This window comes from Lichenostomus cassidix, unplaced genomic scaffold (genome assembly GCF_008360975.1).
Source record: "Lichenostomus cassidix isolate B80296 unplaced genomic scaffold, HeHo_3.0 HiC_scaffold_43, whole genome shotgun sequence".
NCBI lineage: Eukaryota > Metazoa > Chordata > Aves > Passeriformes > Meliphagidae > Lichenostomus > Lichenostomus cassidix.
In genome coordinates, this window is record NW_028147635.1 from 629,918 (window position 1) to 643,883 (window position 13,966).

The following is a 13,966-nucleotide window of genomic DNA, read 5'->3' on the forward strand; positions in this document are numbered from 1 at the left end:
TACACTGAGCATGATGTCCTATGGTCTGGGATATCCCTGGGGTCAGTTGGGTCACCTGTCCCCCTGTGTCCCCTCCCAACCTCCCCCACACCCCCAGCCCTTCCCCAGCATGGCTGGACAAGGAGCAGGAAAGGCCTTGGCTCTGTGCAAGCTCAGCGAGAACAAAACCATCTGTGTGTGATCAACCCTGTGCTGAGCACAGCCCCAAAGCACAGCCCCAGGAAAGCCCTGGGAAGGAAATTCCCTCTGCCCCACCCAAAGCAGCACCCCATGGCCATCCAGCATCACCACGGCTCCACAGGCTCCTTTCTGACCGTGACAATCCCCATCCCAGCAGGGCAAAGGTTGTTGGCCATGGACCCAACCTCAGCAAAGTGTCTCCTGCAGGTTGTCATGGCATTGGACAGTAGGAAGGGGGCTCTGTGCTGGTTGCCATGGCAACCTCTGTACCAGTGATGCCCTACGGTGGTTGCCATGGCACCCAAGCCCAGCAGGGTCTCAGGGCAAGTGTCCCTGGCATCAGTCCCTCCAAGGGGTTTCCATGGCAACTGCCATGACAGGTGACCCAGGTGTGGTGTCCCAGCGATGGTTGCCATGGAAACAGTCCCCAGCACTGACCCTTTCTGTCAGGCTGACCTGGCCTTTGGCCCTGGCACTGGGCTTTGCTGCTGGTTCCACGGCGCCTGCCCAGCCAGCGCGGCACAGGGCAGGTGGCCATGGCACAAACCCCAGCCATGGATCCCCTGTGGCTCTGGGCAGTGACACCAGCCCTGAGCAACGGGCTGCTGCCGTGGGCTCAGTGAAGTGGCCATGGCAACAGCCCCTTGCAATGGCCCAGGGCAGGTCGGCATGAGAATCCAGCATCACAGCTGGCCCAGGGCAGGGCTGCAGTGCCCTTCCCAGCAGCCTGGCTGCACACAAGCACTTCCAGGGCTCTCTGCATTTCCCTTCCCCTCACTCTTGGCTCACTCACACACCTCTCAACAAGCCCCTGGGTGCTTTGAGCTGCAAGGAGTTCAAAGCTTGTCTGCCCTTCAGCACTTGGTCTAATTCTGCCTCCACTGAACCCTGGATTAGGGTTTATTGTAGAACTTCTTATGTGTTTAAAACATTCCTTGCAGGGTTCTGCCTTGGGGAAGGGGAACCTCCTTGGTGTCAGCTTGGGTTTGGCATACACTTAAGGAGGGTGTCTGTTTTCAGTGGGGAAACTTAGAAGCTTGAGATTGCTTCAAGAAATAAAAGAAGAAAACCCCTCTTTGCCTGAGTGCAGCTAGTTGTGCAAGCAAAGCATGTCCCAGGTGAGTGAGGAGAGACAGGATTAGGTTGGGCATTGAGGACCAGGGTTGTCCCCACTCAGATGTCAAGGCACAGCTTCTCTGACCAGGCCAGACCTCCTTAGGGGAGACCCTGGATCAATGTCAGCCACAGAATGCTGGAATCACCTCTTCTCTAAAGGGAAAAATACACCCTTTAAACTAGGAACACCGATATATTAGAAGCTCTTTGAAATATTTGTCCTTAACTATAGAAATAAACTTCCTACTGAACAGCATTAGACCAGAGGGAAATCAAGGCAGAGCCATGGTTTGTTAGGAGTCTGGATCAGCCCAAGGCTTTGTGTGCCAAGGCAGAGCCAGGCAGGACGCAGAGCTGTCAGGGAAGGAAGGGCCAGTGAGGTGGGACAGCCAGGGGATGACAACAGCCTGCAGGGACAGAGGCACAGGGCATGGACAGCGTAGGACAGCCTGGGCTGGAGAGGGCAGAGGGATGTGCAGAAGCTGCAAGGCCCTGACAGAGCCAACTTGTGCAGCACTTTGGCCATGGCTGCTGTCCCTGGCCCTGAGGCCAGCAGGACACAAGTGACCCTTGCAGCCCTGGGGCCTCATGGCCTCCTTGTCCCTGCCCAGCAGCCTGGCAGGGGCCACCCCATGGTCCTGCCCTTGGCATTGCACATCCCCACATCCCAGTGCCCTGGGAAGAGCCCTGAGCAATGAGGGAGGGACAGGATCAGCCTTACCAGGGGCTGGGGCTCAGGGCTTGGTCCTTTGGATTCATGAAACACATCCAGGTTTGCTCTGCATCAGAGTCACTTTTGTCTTGCTTGTCCCCGCCTGCCATCACTGCCTGCAGTGTTCTTCTTTAACTGCAACCTGGGGTGTCAGAGACTGAAAATAGCTCATGCCTCAAACATTGATACAAAGTTTTGATCAAAGAAGCCTCCCTGAGGATACCTGACTGGGACTTTGGACTGAGAGCCAAACTGCTGAGATTAGATAAAGGGAAACTTATTGTTCAGTCATCTCAGTCTGAAGGAAAGGAATGCATCCACAGAGGCTGAAGCCACCAGCGGTACTGAGAATCATTTCTGGCTGAGTTTGGGGTGGGAGCAGAGCACCGCTCACAGAAGCCAGGTTTGCACAGTCTTACCCCCCAGCTGAAGGGGGGAGGAGGATGGCGTAACCTCTGGTCAGAGGCAATACACACTCATCCTCCATTACACAAACTGGCCCAGCTGTGGAACCCCCAACCCCACAAGCCACATCCACGGGACTCTCACGTGAGAGGCAGCTGAGGGGGAGTCACAGACCCCCCAAAGTGCTCCCCAGACGCCTTGCACCACAGGAGTGCAAGTGATGCAAGCAGAGTCTGCTGCTAGAGGCTGCCCCTCCCCCGGGGGGACATGCCTGGACATTTCTACCTGGCCTGAGCGTATATTAACCCATAGCATCCTGCACTTTGGGGGGACTTCCACCACCGAGACCAGCGGAAGAGGACATCAGGACACCAGTGGGGCCCACGGAGTGGTGATACTTCTTTGTCCCTGTCCATGTCTGTCCCACCCCCCCACCTCTTTTCCTACTTCTCTTTTTCTCTCTTTTCTTCCCTCTCTCTCTCATATTTTCTATCAAATAAAACCCATACTATTGATTGGCATATGGTCTCGTTTGTACCTTAATTCAGGCAGAGGTATTTCCAAAAAACCTTAATAATTGGATCATAACATGGGGACACTTTCTCAGTTGTGTCTCTCAGTGGAACCCATTAACACAAGAAACTTCAGTATTTAAATCTCACTTTGACTTCTTTAGATGTTTTTAAAACATACTCTGAGGGACTGAGTCTGAGGCAAACGGCACCAAAGCCCCACAAGGGTCATTCAAGTCCCTGTGCTGTTGCTGTGCTGCTGAGCTGGGCTGGGCTCCTGGCACAGAGGAGCTCCTGGCAAGCGGCAGCGCTGCAGAGAGACAGCTCTGCCCAGGAGCAGCTCCTGTGCACAGCCCAGCAGGGCTGGGGCACTGCCAGGCCATCTCAGGGACACGAGCAGGGCACACCCAGAGCTCACAGGTGCTCAGCATTGGCAGGGGCTGTGCCATGGCCCAGAGGGGGCTGTGTCATAGCCATGGGCACCTCTGGGGCTGTGTCAGAGAGCCACAGAGCAGCTGTGATGTCAGAAAGGGGCTGTGTGATATTACAGAGTAGGTTGTGTGAGGTCATGGACCAGCTATGGCATCATAGAGGGGACTGTGTGACATTACAGAGTGGGTTGTGTGAGGTCATGGAGGGGACTGTGTGACATCACAGAGCGCACTGTGACATCACAGTGTGGCTGCATCACATCCCAGGTAGGCTGTGAGGTCACAGCGGGCTGTGACATCACTGAGTGGGTTGAGACATCACAGAGCTGACTGTGACATCACAGGGCAGGATGTAATGTCACATGGTGGTGATGTGACACCATAAAGCAGGCTCAGACACCAAGTGGGCTGTGTCATCACAAGGAGGGCTGTGTGGTTGTAGAGCAGACTCTGCCATCATAGAGGATGGTTCTGTCTGACATCAGAGAGCAGGATTTGACATCACAATTTGGCTTTGTGACATCATGGAACAGGCTGTGTGATGTCACAGAGCAGGCTGTGATGTCACAGATTGGGCGATGACATCACAGGGTCATTGGGTGACATCACAGAGGGTGTGACATCACAGAATGGTGGTGTGTCACCTGAGGGCAGGTTGTATGACATCACAGTATCAACTGTGACATCATAGAGTGGGCTGTGACATCACAGAGTGGCTATGTGAGGTCACTGGAGAGGTCACTCTGCCCCAGCCCCCCTCACAATTCCCCCAGGCAAGTCCAACGCTGCTCGTGCACAGCAGGGTCCCCTGTCCCCCCAGGTCCCCCCTGCCCCCCAGTGCCACAGCCTCCCCCAGAGGATGTTCCACAAGATCAACCCCCAGGGACTGACACGGGGACAGAGGGGACAGGGCCCTGGGGGGTGGGACAGGGGGACAGGGACCCCCTGGCAGTGTCCTTGTGTCCCCCAGGGCGAGAGCCTGGCCCAGGGCTCCTTCAACCTCTTACAAACAAGGGCTTGAGAGCACTTAAAAAATCCCCAGCAAGGGATCAGCAAACACCAGATTTAATATTAAGTGTCAGCACAACAAAGTTCCTTGGCAAGAGTCACTCTGCTTCTGACTGCACAGTTCAGGCACACCAGGGGAAAAAAGCAACAAGAGAACCAATGAAAATCCAGGCAATCAAACCAGAAATGAACCAAGAACTGTCCCTGTGTGTGTGTGTGTGTGTGTGTGTGACAAAAGGACAGTGAGGGCAAGGATAAAAGGAATATGGCTTAAAAGCTTAACAGCCCTCAAACTTAACTGAACTTTACTTCTACATTAACCTTAACTTACACCTTAAACTCAACATCTTAGCAAAAGAACAACCCTGAGCAGCATTTCACTTAGCTCATACCTTATGACTGAACCTCACTTACAGGCCTAACTCACTCAGATATCCAAGGCACTTCAACACCTCCCAGAGCAGCATTTCTCCCCATTTCCAGAGCACAGGCACACGTGTGTGCACACAGACAGACACAGGCAGTGCCAGGGAGCTGTCAGACATTGCCCTGGAGGGCAGGGAAATGCTCACTGCAGATGCTTTTGCATCTCCCCAGCAGGCGAAGGGTTGAGCCTGGAGGAGTGGGGGGATCGGCCCAGGGTCCCTCGTTGTTCGGGGATGCCCCGAGTGCAGCAAACGGGAGAGTTCTCGGCTCGGAGAGGCCCCACTCAGAGGGAGCTCACTGCTCCAGGAGAGCTCCAAGGGGCTCCTTTTGGAGCCCTGTTGATAGGGCCCCAAGAGATGGGTTTTAGTCACAGCAATGTTTCATCCTGGCTGCACTTCGCATCAACAGCTTTCTCTGACACTGTGAGAACAGGGATGTTGTGCCACTGAGGGGAGAAAAACAGTTCCCAAGGCTGCTCCTAAAGAAAGCAGGAGCTGGTTGGACAGCAGCAGTGCCTGGGAGCAGACAGTGTTTGTGATCAGCTGCAGAGGAGCTGAGCCCAGGGGCTGTTGGCCAAGGCTGAGGCCTAACGAGCATTTCTCAGATCACAGGGCTGCCCTGGAAAGGTGGTGGTGGGGATAATTCACACCCTCAGTGTGCTTCCAGTTCCTCCCAGTATTTCCATGTCTGTGCTCCAAGTGCTGCTCACAGCCCTGATCCGTGGGGATGGGAATGTCCCGCTCTCTTCCTGGGGTAGTGTCACACCTGAGCCAGGTGTGCAGGGCAGGACCTTGCCCTGACCCCAAGCACTGTCCCACCTGCAGGATCTGCTTCCCATCGGCCTCTTCCTCCTGCAGCCCCAAGCCCAGGTTGTTGCTAAACAAAGGGCGCTGGCTCAGGGTCATCCCCCGGTGGGGGCTGTGCACCCCCTCTGCCCCCTCCCCAAATTCCCTCCTGGGGGGAGCAGGAGCTGGGTCAGGAGCCCTGTGGGGAGGGAAAAGGGGGTGACACTGGGATGGGGGGGTCACACATGCTCTCAGGGACACACATGACCCCTGGGGACACCTGTAAGAATTGAGTCCGTGGGGTTTAGTTATGGGGGTAAAAATAGGGACAAGAGATCTCTAAAGATGAGTTTTAGAACATGAAGGTTTATTGTGAAATAGAGTGGGGGTGAGAGGCCTGTGAGTCGCAAGACGCGACTCCAAGCAGGCCAGCAGAAAGGGGAGAGAGAGAGAGAGAGAGCAAAAAGAAGAGAGCCAAAAGAGAGCGATTTGCCGTTTACAATACAATAACTTGTCTTCTCTGTTGAATATTCAACTCTTCTTTAACCAATCTAAGACAAACTACAAGTCCTACAGCATTTACATACAGCCTATAAGAATCGTCCCATTACCATACGGGGTCATGTTTCTGACCCTTGGACTTGCCTGGGCAGAGGGCCTTGTTCTATCAAGAGGGGGATTACCTGCCTTGGTCATACCATTGTTCTCTTAGTTACTCTACAACTCGAATCTTGTTTTCATTTCAACCTCGCTCACATTTTCCATATTCTCATCATCTTTTGCAAGGCTATCATATCTGTAAGGCCTTCCTATTTCATCTTCCCTAACAGACACCCTTCACCTTCTCCCGCAGAGCCAGGAGGATGAACTCCAACATGGAGCCCCCAAACCCCAGCAGCACCTTGGGGGGTGGGGTATGGTGGCAGCTTTGGGGATCTGGGTTTGTCATGACCACTCAAAAACCACCTCCCAGCCCCAAAGTCACTCCCAGGCTCCTCAAACCACCCAACAGCTCCTCCTAGGATGCTCCCAAACCACTCCCTGCAATATCAATGGGCCCAAGAGCCACCATACCCCATTCCCATCTCCCCCTACACCCACCCAAATTCTCTCCAAGTCACACAGCCCTGCCAGGACCCCAAACCTCTCTCACAGAGCCTGCCAAACTCCCTCTCAGCACCACAAATGCCCCCAAAAGCCACAAAAGCCCCTCCTAATTCCCCCAGGATTCCCTAAACCCCCTCCCACCCCCCATGGCACTGACCAGGAGAGGCTGGTAGACAGGAACATCCACAGCTGGGAGCAGCTCAGGCACTTCAGCAGTGATTTGGGCACTTTGGGGGGCACACCTCACATGGGGAGACCCAGGCCAGGGACTGGGACAGAAAACCAGAATTCTTGAACAACAGATGGGCTCAGGTGGACACATTCTGCTGGAACAGCTATGAGACTGTTGTCCTGTCCCCCAGCCTGGGCAGCCCCAGAACATCCAAATCCTCATGGATATTCCCCTGAACCCCACATTCACCCCCAAATCCACAGTAAAGTGGTGCAGTTTTACATCTCTTTGTTTAATTCCCTTATTTTACCTCAGCTTTGGTTGTTCTGACAAGGTGATGAAGGAAATTATTCAGGTTGGAAAAGACCTCCAAGATCATCCATCATTTCTTGATGCCACCACAAGAAACAATTACACAGCAGGTAACAACTTTTAGGGTGTAATATTAATAAATCAGTTCTTCCCAATGAATTTTGCATGTCAATCTGAGTCCTGATGGATGTTCCTGCCCCTGTGTTTGTCCAGGTGGCCACAGGGAATCAGGAGGCCATGGAAGCCACCAGCCAGGTGCCTTCCCAACCTGAGTATGTTAGTTTTGCTTAGCCCAGAACATCAGCAAGATATCTTTAGCATCTAGGGGAAACTCAAAGCCTTCAAAAGCTGTTGTGGTAGGCCTGAAGAAGTGGCTGAAGGGTTGGGAGAAAACTCACCCCTGTGTTCATGAGTTGGTTTTGCTTAGCCCAGTTTTTGCTAGTAGGTGGGGAGGGGCACAAAAATGGCTCCTGTGTGTCCTGAGTGAATGTTCTAGAAGTTTTCACCATGTCCAGCAGAGCCAATCTCTGATGGCTCTGAAGATGATGGACATGCTGCTGGCCAAGTCTGGGCCAATTAGAGATGTTGGTTACACCTCTGGGATATCATATTTAAGAAGAAATCAGAACAATGTGAGCAAGCACTTCTTTTTAGACAGAGGATGAGGAGGAGGTGAGAATATGTGAGGGAAAACAACATGGAGACACCAAAGTCAGTGGAGAAGGTGGGAGAGGAGGTGCTCCAGGCACCAGAGCTGAAAATCCTCTGCTGGCCGTGGTGAGGACCATGGTGAAGCAGGTTGTCCCCCTGCAGCCCATGGGGTCCACAAGGGGTGCAGAGATCCACCCACAGCCCATGGGGAGGTGCTCACGCTAGAGGAGCAGGTGGATGCCTGGAGGAAGCTGTGATCCAGTGGGAGTCCCAGTGCAGGGAAAGGCCTTGTTCCTTGGGATGGAAACAGCCTGGCCTGGGCTCAGAGCTCTGAACCCTGTGGACAAGAACTCATGGGGCAGCAGATTCCAGTGGCTGCTGCTTGAGAGATTGGACCCATGGCAAAGAAGTTTGCAGAGGACTGTCTCAAGTGGGAGGGACCCATGGCTAAGTAGAGGACTCCTCTCCCTGAACAGCAGAAGAAATTTTGGTCATGGACTGACCAAAAAAACCCATACCCTGCCAGCCACAACCCCCTGTGCTATTGGTGGGAAAGAAGGAGGGGGGTGAGTAGTGTATTAAGAGCTTACTCTGTTTAGGGTTAGGTTACCAAGAAATCACTTTGCAACTTTAAGTTCTCAGCCTGTTTTGCCCTTCACTGCATCCTGCCCGGTTCATTATCACAACTCATAACCCCTGTGTGTGTGTGTGTGTGTGTGTGTGTGTATGTCTGTGTCTGTGTGTTAGGGTTTTCTTTTTCCCCTCTGCTCTGCACAGCTGCAGCAGGGGAGAGAAGAGAAAGCAGATTTCGTAAGTGCCTGGCATTTGGCCAGGGTCAAACCACAACACTGGGTCACTGGCAGTGTGGGTCACCAGGGCTCTTCCCAATGAGGGTCCTCAGATGGGGGATGAATATCGAGCAGTGCATGAAGCTTTTCCCCATTCGGGGCACTCACAGGGCTTCCCTTACTGGTGCCTCTCTTGGTGTCTGGTCAAGTGAGAGCTCCTGGAGAAGCTCTTCCCACACTCAGGATACTTGTAAGGCCTCTCCCCTGTGTGGATGCGCTGGTGGGTGATGAGGTGGGAGTTGCGCTTGAAGCCTTTTCTGCAGTCGGGGCAGCGGAAGGGCCTCTCCTCTGTGTGAATCTGCTGGTGCTTGAGGAGATTGGAGCTGGTCTGAAACCTCTTCCCACACTCGGGACACTCATAGGGTCTCTCCCCAGTGTGGATCCTCTGGTGGCAGATCAGGCTGGAGCTCTGGCTGAAGCTCTTCCCACATTCCCCACACTCATAGGGTCTCTCCCCTGTGTGGATGCGCTGGTGGGTGATGAGGTGGGAGTTGCGCTTGAAGCCTTTCCTGCAGTCAGGGCAACGGAAGGGCCTCTCGTCTGTGTGAATCCGCTCATGGAGGAGGAGATCTGAGCTGGTGTGAAACCTCTTCCCACATTCCCCACACTCATAGGGTCTCTCCCCAGTGTGGATCCTCTTGTGACAGATCAGGGTGGAGCTCTGACTGAAGCTCTTCCCACATTCCCCACACTCATAGGGTTTCTCCCCTGTGTGGATCCGATGGTGGTCCATAAGCTGGGAGATCTTTCTGAAGCTCTTCCCACATTCCCCACACTCGTAGGGCTTCTCGGTCTCATGAAGCTTCTCAGGAATCTCCAGCTCCGAAATCTGGCTGAAGCTCTTGCCAACTTCCTGGCACAGGGTGGGTCTTTTCTCTTCAGAGCACCCTGGGCTGGGTTTGCAGCCCCTCCTTAGGCAGCATCTCTGGGACTTTTCCTCCTGGTTGGATTCCAGAGTCATGGAGCTGCTCAAAATGGCCTCTTCCATGAGGTTCTGCCGTAAGGACTTGTCCTCCCTGGTCTCTCTCCTCAGCTCTTTGCCTGGGGCAGAAAGGACAAGGAGAGGATTTGGGATTTGCCTCCATGCCAGAGGGAAGGGGAAGGAGATCCCCCCAGTCCATCCCTACCAGGACAGAGTCAGCAGCAGGGTTGTCCTGCAGCTAGGGATGATGCTGAGCTGGGAGATGGAGGAGAAGAGAGCAGGAAAGGGGCAGTGACTTCCTCCTCACCTGCCTGGCTGTCCTGGGGCATCTTCCTCTTCCTCACAGCTTCCTCCTTCTCCATCTGGCCAAGTTTTGGGAACTGGAAATCCTCGTTTGGGTAAAAAAAAGGTGTGAGTGCCTTGGGTTGGGGGTTCCTCCCGCCCAAGTCTATCTCTAGAAGTCACCAGGTGTTTTGTGTCTATAAAATCCTCCTAAAATAAAAATGAGTTCAGAAAAAGCCTCCCAGGAGTTCCCCCTTTCCAGTCTCCCATCTTTGGGGTTCTGGGGTTTCCCATTCCCAAAGCTGCTGGGGCTCCCAGGGATCCTCCTTCTCCTGGGTCCTGATTAGGGATGCTGTGGGGTTTCGGTGCTCCCAGGGGTCCCTTCTTCCCTGATTCTGCTTTGGCTCCAAGGGCTCCCAGGGTCCCCTCTGCAGGCTCCCCCCACTCCAGGCACTCGGGGCTTCCCCCTCTCCCCATTGCCCCTTTCAGTGTCACAGTGTCCCAGCCCTGCCTCATCTCCAGCCTCCCCCACCCCTCCAGGCTGCCAGGGGTCCCCCAGCTCCGGTGTTGCCCCTCTCTGCTCTCTGCACTCTGGGAGTCCTGCATTCCACCCCCCTGGGCTCTCCCAGGGATCCCCAAAACCAATGGCCTGTCCTAACAATACCAAGAAATTCCCACATGGACCACCCCCAATATTCCACCAAAGGTGCATTTATGGCTCAGCTTTGGAGTCCTGCAAGATCCAAACATACCCTCTGGCCCAAAAAATCCCTGCCAGGAACATGCAAAGATATCTGGCGCTTAATTCCCGAATCTGCAACTTCCAAAAACCCCTCTAAAAAGAAAACCCCAACCAGAGACCCCCGATAGATTTGGGTTGAGCTCCCCCTCTGTGATGACCTGTGGAACGCAGGGCGGGCAATGATCCCAGAGCCAGGGGTGCTGCAGACACAGTGGGTGGTGAAATCTCATGGTTCTCCTGATCCTCCTTTTCCTAGTCCTCCTCCTCTCTCCCTCCTCTTCCTCCTCTGCTCCCACCCCAGAACCCCATTCCCCACCCTCCTCTGCCCCACGGCTGCTGCAGCACTGGCTGCTGGGTGGGGGGAACCCCCTGATCAGTCCCAGGGATGGACAGGGGGCTTGGGGACCCCCAGTGCAGATCCACCTCCCCCAGAGCCCCAGGGAATTGCTGCAGGGATCCAATGCTGGGGGACAGGGCTGGACCCCCATGGAACTGCCCTGCTTCCGTGCCAACCCCACCTTTCCCTCTCCTCTCCTCCCCTTTCCCATCCTTCTCCCAATCCACAGATCCTTCTGATTCCATTTGGGTGTCCCATCCCCCTCCCGCTCTCTTTGGGGGTCCCAGCCCCCTCTTTTCCCTTGCTCTTCTGCCCTTGCACCATCATTCCCTCAATCCCAACACCCCCTCCCCTATGATTGGTTTTGGGGGTTCCAGACCCCTCCTGCCCACTCTGGGGGTCCCAATCCCCATCTCGCTCCATTTGGGCTCCCAGCCCCCCTTCTCACCGCGCCCCCCGCTCACCCCGCGGCCGGGGGGACTCCCAGCGCCACCAGTGCCACCAGTAGGGCCCCAGCTGCCCCCACACGCTCTTGCCGTGCCCAGCGCCGGTTTTGCAGGTGCCCAGAGCCCCAAAGCAGCCCAAAGCGCTCTGCCCTGGGGGGTCCCCAAAGCGGCCCCGCCCCGCGCGGCACTGGCAGCACCAGTCCGGAGCAGTGCGCAGCGCGGGCGGGCGGCATCAGCCGTGCCGGGCAGGGCCGGGCAATGCCCGCGGGGCTCCCCCCGCACTCGGCCCCCAGTTGCCGGGACAGCAAGGGGGGCCCGGCCTGGGCGCCCCCCACCTCCCCCCTCCCCAAAGTCCGCTCCCGGGGGCGCTGGGGGCGAGGGGGGGCGCAGATGGGGTCCAGAGGTTCCGGAGCCACGTGTCCCCCCGCTGCCAGTGCCACCCCCGAAGGATCAGGGGTACCCCAAAACTCCCTCACAGCTGCCGGATACCCCACAAGCCCCTAAGGAGTGGGGTCCCCCCGGCTTCATCACCCCCAACCTTCGGCTGCCTCATCCCAGGCTCCATCCCACCCATCCCCCTGCCCCAGACTTCATCCCACTCCCCAATACACATCCAACCCTTCCCAGGCCTCATCCCATCCCATCCCATCCCATCCCATCCCATCCCATCCCATCCCATCCCATGCCTCCGGCAGATGCCACCGGAATCCCCTAAAAATCCCACGTGCTGGGGACTCCCCCATATTCCCCCAAGAGGCATTTGCGACTCACATTTGGAGTCCTGCAAGATCCAAATATCCACCCCGTCCCCGCCCCCCTCCCCCCCAAAAAAAACCCTCCAGGCAGCCAATGAAGATATTTGGGGTTAGGTGCTGCAGTCCTACAAGGTCCAAAAATCCCCCCTCCCAAAAAGAAGCCCAGGCATTGCCCAAGATATTTGGGCCGAGCTCCCCCTGCCCGCTCACCTGTGGGATGTCCCGGGGGGGCGATGCTCCCGGGCCGAGGGTTGCAGACACAAAGAACAATAACTCCTGCTCTGTACCTTTGGGTGCTCAGTGTGTCTGCTGGGAGCCTCCTCAAGGGCCTTCAGCCACTGCTCAGCCCAAGGACAGCAGCAGCAGCACCTTTGCAGGGCCCAGCAGGGCTCTTGCCAGCTGCCCTTGCCCACCTGCACACAGAGCCTCCCCCAGGCAGGGCCCTGCAGACAGGCAGGTTTCTGTAGGGCCAGGCGAGTGCACAGAGGGTGGGATGGGCTCTGTGAGCACTGACAGGGACAAGGCTCCTCTCAGGAGGAACATGTGCAGCACAGGGAGATGATGAGGGAAGGAGAGGGAGCTGAACAGAGCAATGCTGTGGGCAGGAGGGCACTGTTGGTGTGTGGGACGTGCCGTGCACAGCTGGGGACAGGGAACACTGTCCTGAGTGCCAGGCTGTCCCTGCCCTGCCCTCTCAGGCACAGCACCACAACATCTTCTCTTGTTTCTGCATTCCTCTGATACTGTCACTGTTATCTGGTGCTCTCAGGGAGGCTCTGGGCTTTGCAGCAGCTGAGGCAGGCACTGCCCTTGGGATTCCTCCCAGGCAGCTGTGTCCATGGGAATGGGGTGTCCAAGCTTCCCTGTGACCTGTGGGGCTGTGGGCAAAGCAGTCCCTGGGAAAGGGGAAGGAGCTGAGCCTCCCTCCCTGAGATGCCATCATGAGCACACCTGGGGATCTCCTTGCTGTGTCCTTCCAAGCTCTGAGCTTCCCTCCTGGGTGCAAATCTGTGCCAGAGCCTCTCAGAGTTCCCTGAATGCCCCATGGGGAAGTGCAGAGATGCCACAAGTGAGGAAATGCTGTTGGGTTTGCCAAGGTAACAGTGAGTGTCCTTGGCAGAAGGAGGGGCTGAGACCTTGCTGAGAGACCTTTGGAGAGGGTGAGACATTCAGTGATCCCTCTGCTCTCAGCAGGGTCTGGTTTCTTCCCAGGGTGACAGGGGAGTGTGATTGTGCTCTGATTGCAGCCAAAGGTGCAAACCCAGGGCAGTGGGGAACAAGCCCATCCAGCCCCTCACCTGAGCCTCAGGGAATCCCTTTGCCTCTCACATTTCTCAGTGTCAAACTCTGAGTACAGCAGAAATGCTGGGGATTTCTTAACCTCTGAGAACCAGGAATGATGTGTGGGTAGGAAAACAAATAGCTGAAACTCACTCCTGCCATCCACATCCTTTAGAATTGGAAGTGCAGATTGCTACTAAGCCTTTCTGCATTAGGAGGGATTCCCCTGACAAATTCTGAATATTCAGCCTTGTCCCTCTGCCCCATGGCCACAATCCCAGGGCAGCAGGGCAGGGATGGCTCCTCGAGAGCCCCACGCACAGGCCTGGCTGCTCATGGCACACTCAGACAGCACAAGTGGAGCTCAGGCAGGGACCTGGATGAAGGTTTTCCCAGAGAAGGAACACGGGTGGATGAGTCCCAGTGGGACAGTGCACAATTCCCTCTGGGACGCCAGGAATATCTCCCATGCAGGATGTGCTGCCCAACTATTTATTTTTGGTTTTTTCATTTCAGCAGAGTATTATGCCCTCACC

General features: G+C 55.6%; 2 protein-coding genes across 3 annotated transcripts in view; one reads left to right on the forward strand and one right to left on the reverse strand.

The window, feature by feature from the left end:
- Positions 1–13,966, reverse strand: part of LOC146421070 (uncharacterized) — a 391,077-nt gene that overhangs the window by 54,714 nt on the left and 322,397 nt on the right. The gene's annotated exons all lie outside the window — the stretch shown is intronic.
- LOC146421072 (uncharacterized) overlaps positions 1–13,966 on the forward strand; it is a 61,486-nt gene that overhangs the window by 35,279 nt on the left and 12,241 nt on the right. The gene's annotated exons all lie outside the window — the stretch shown is intronic.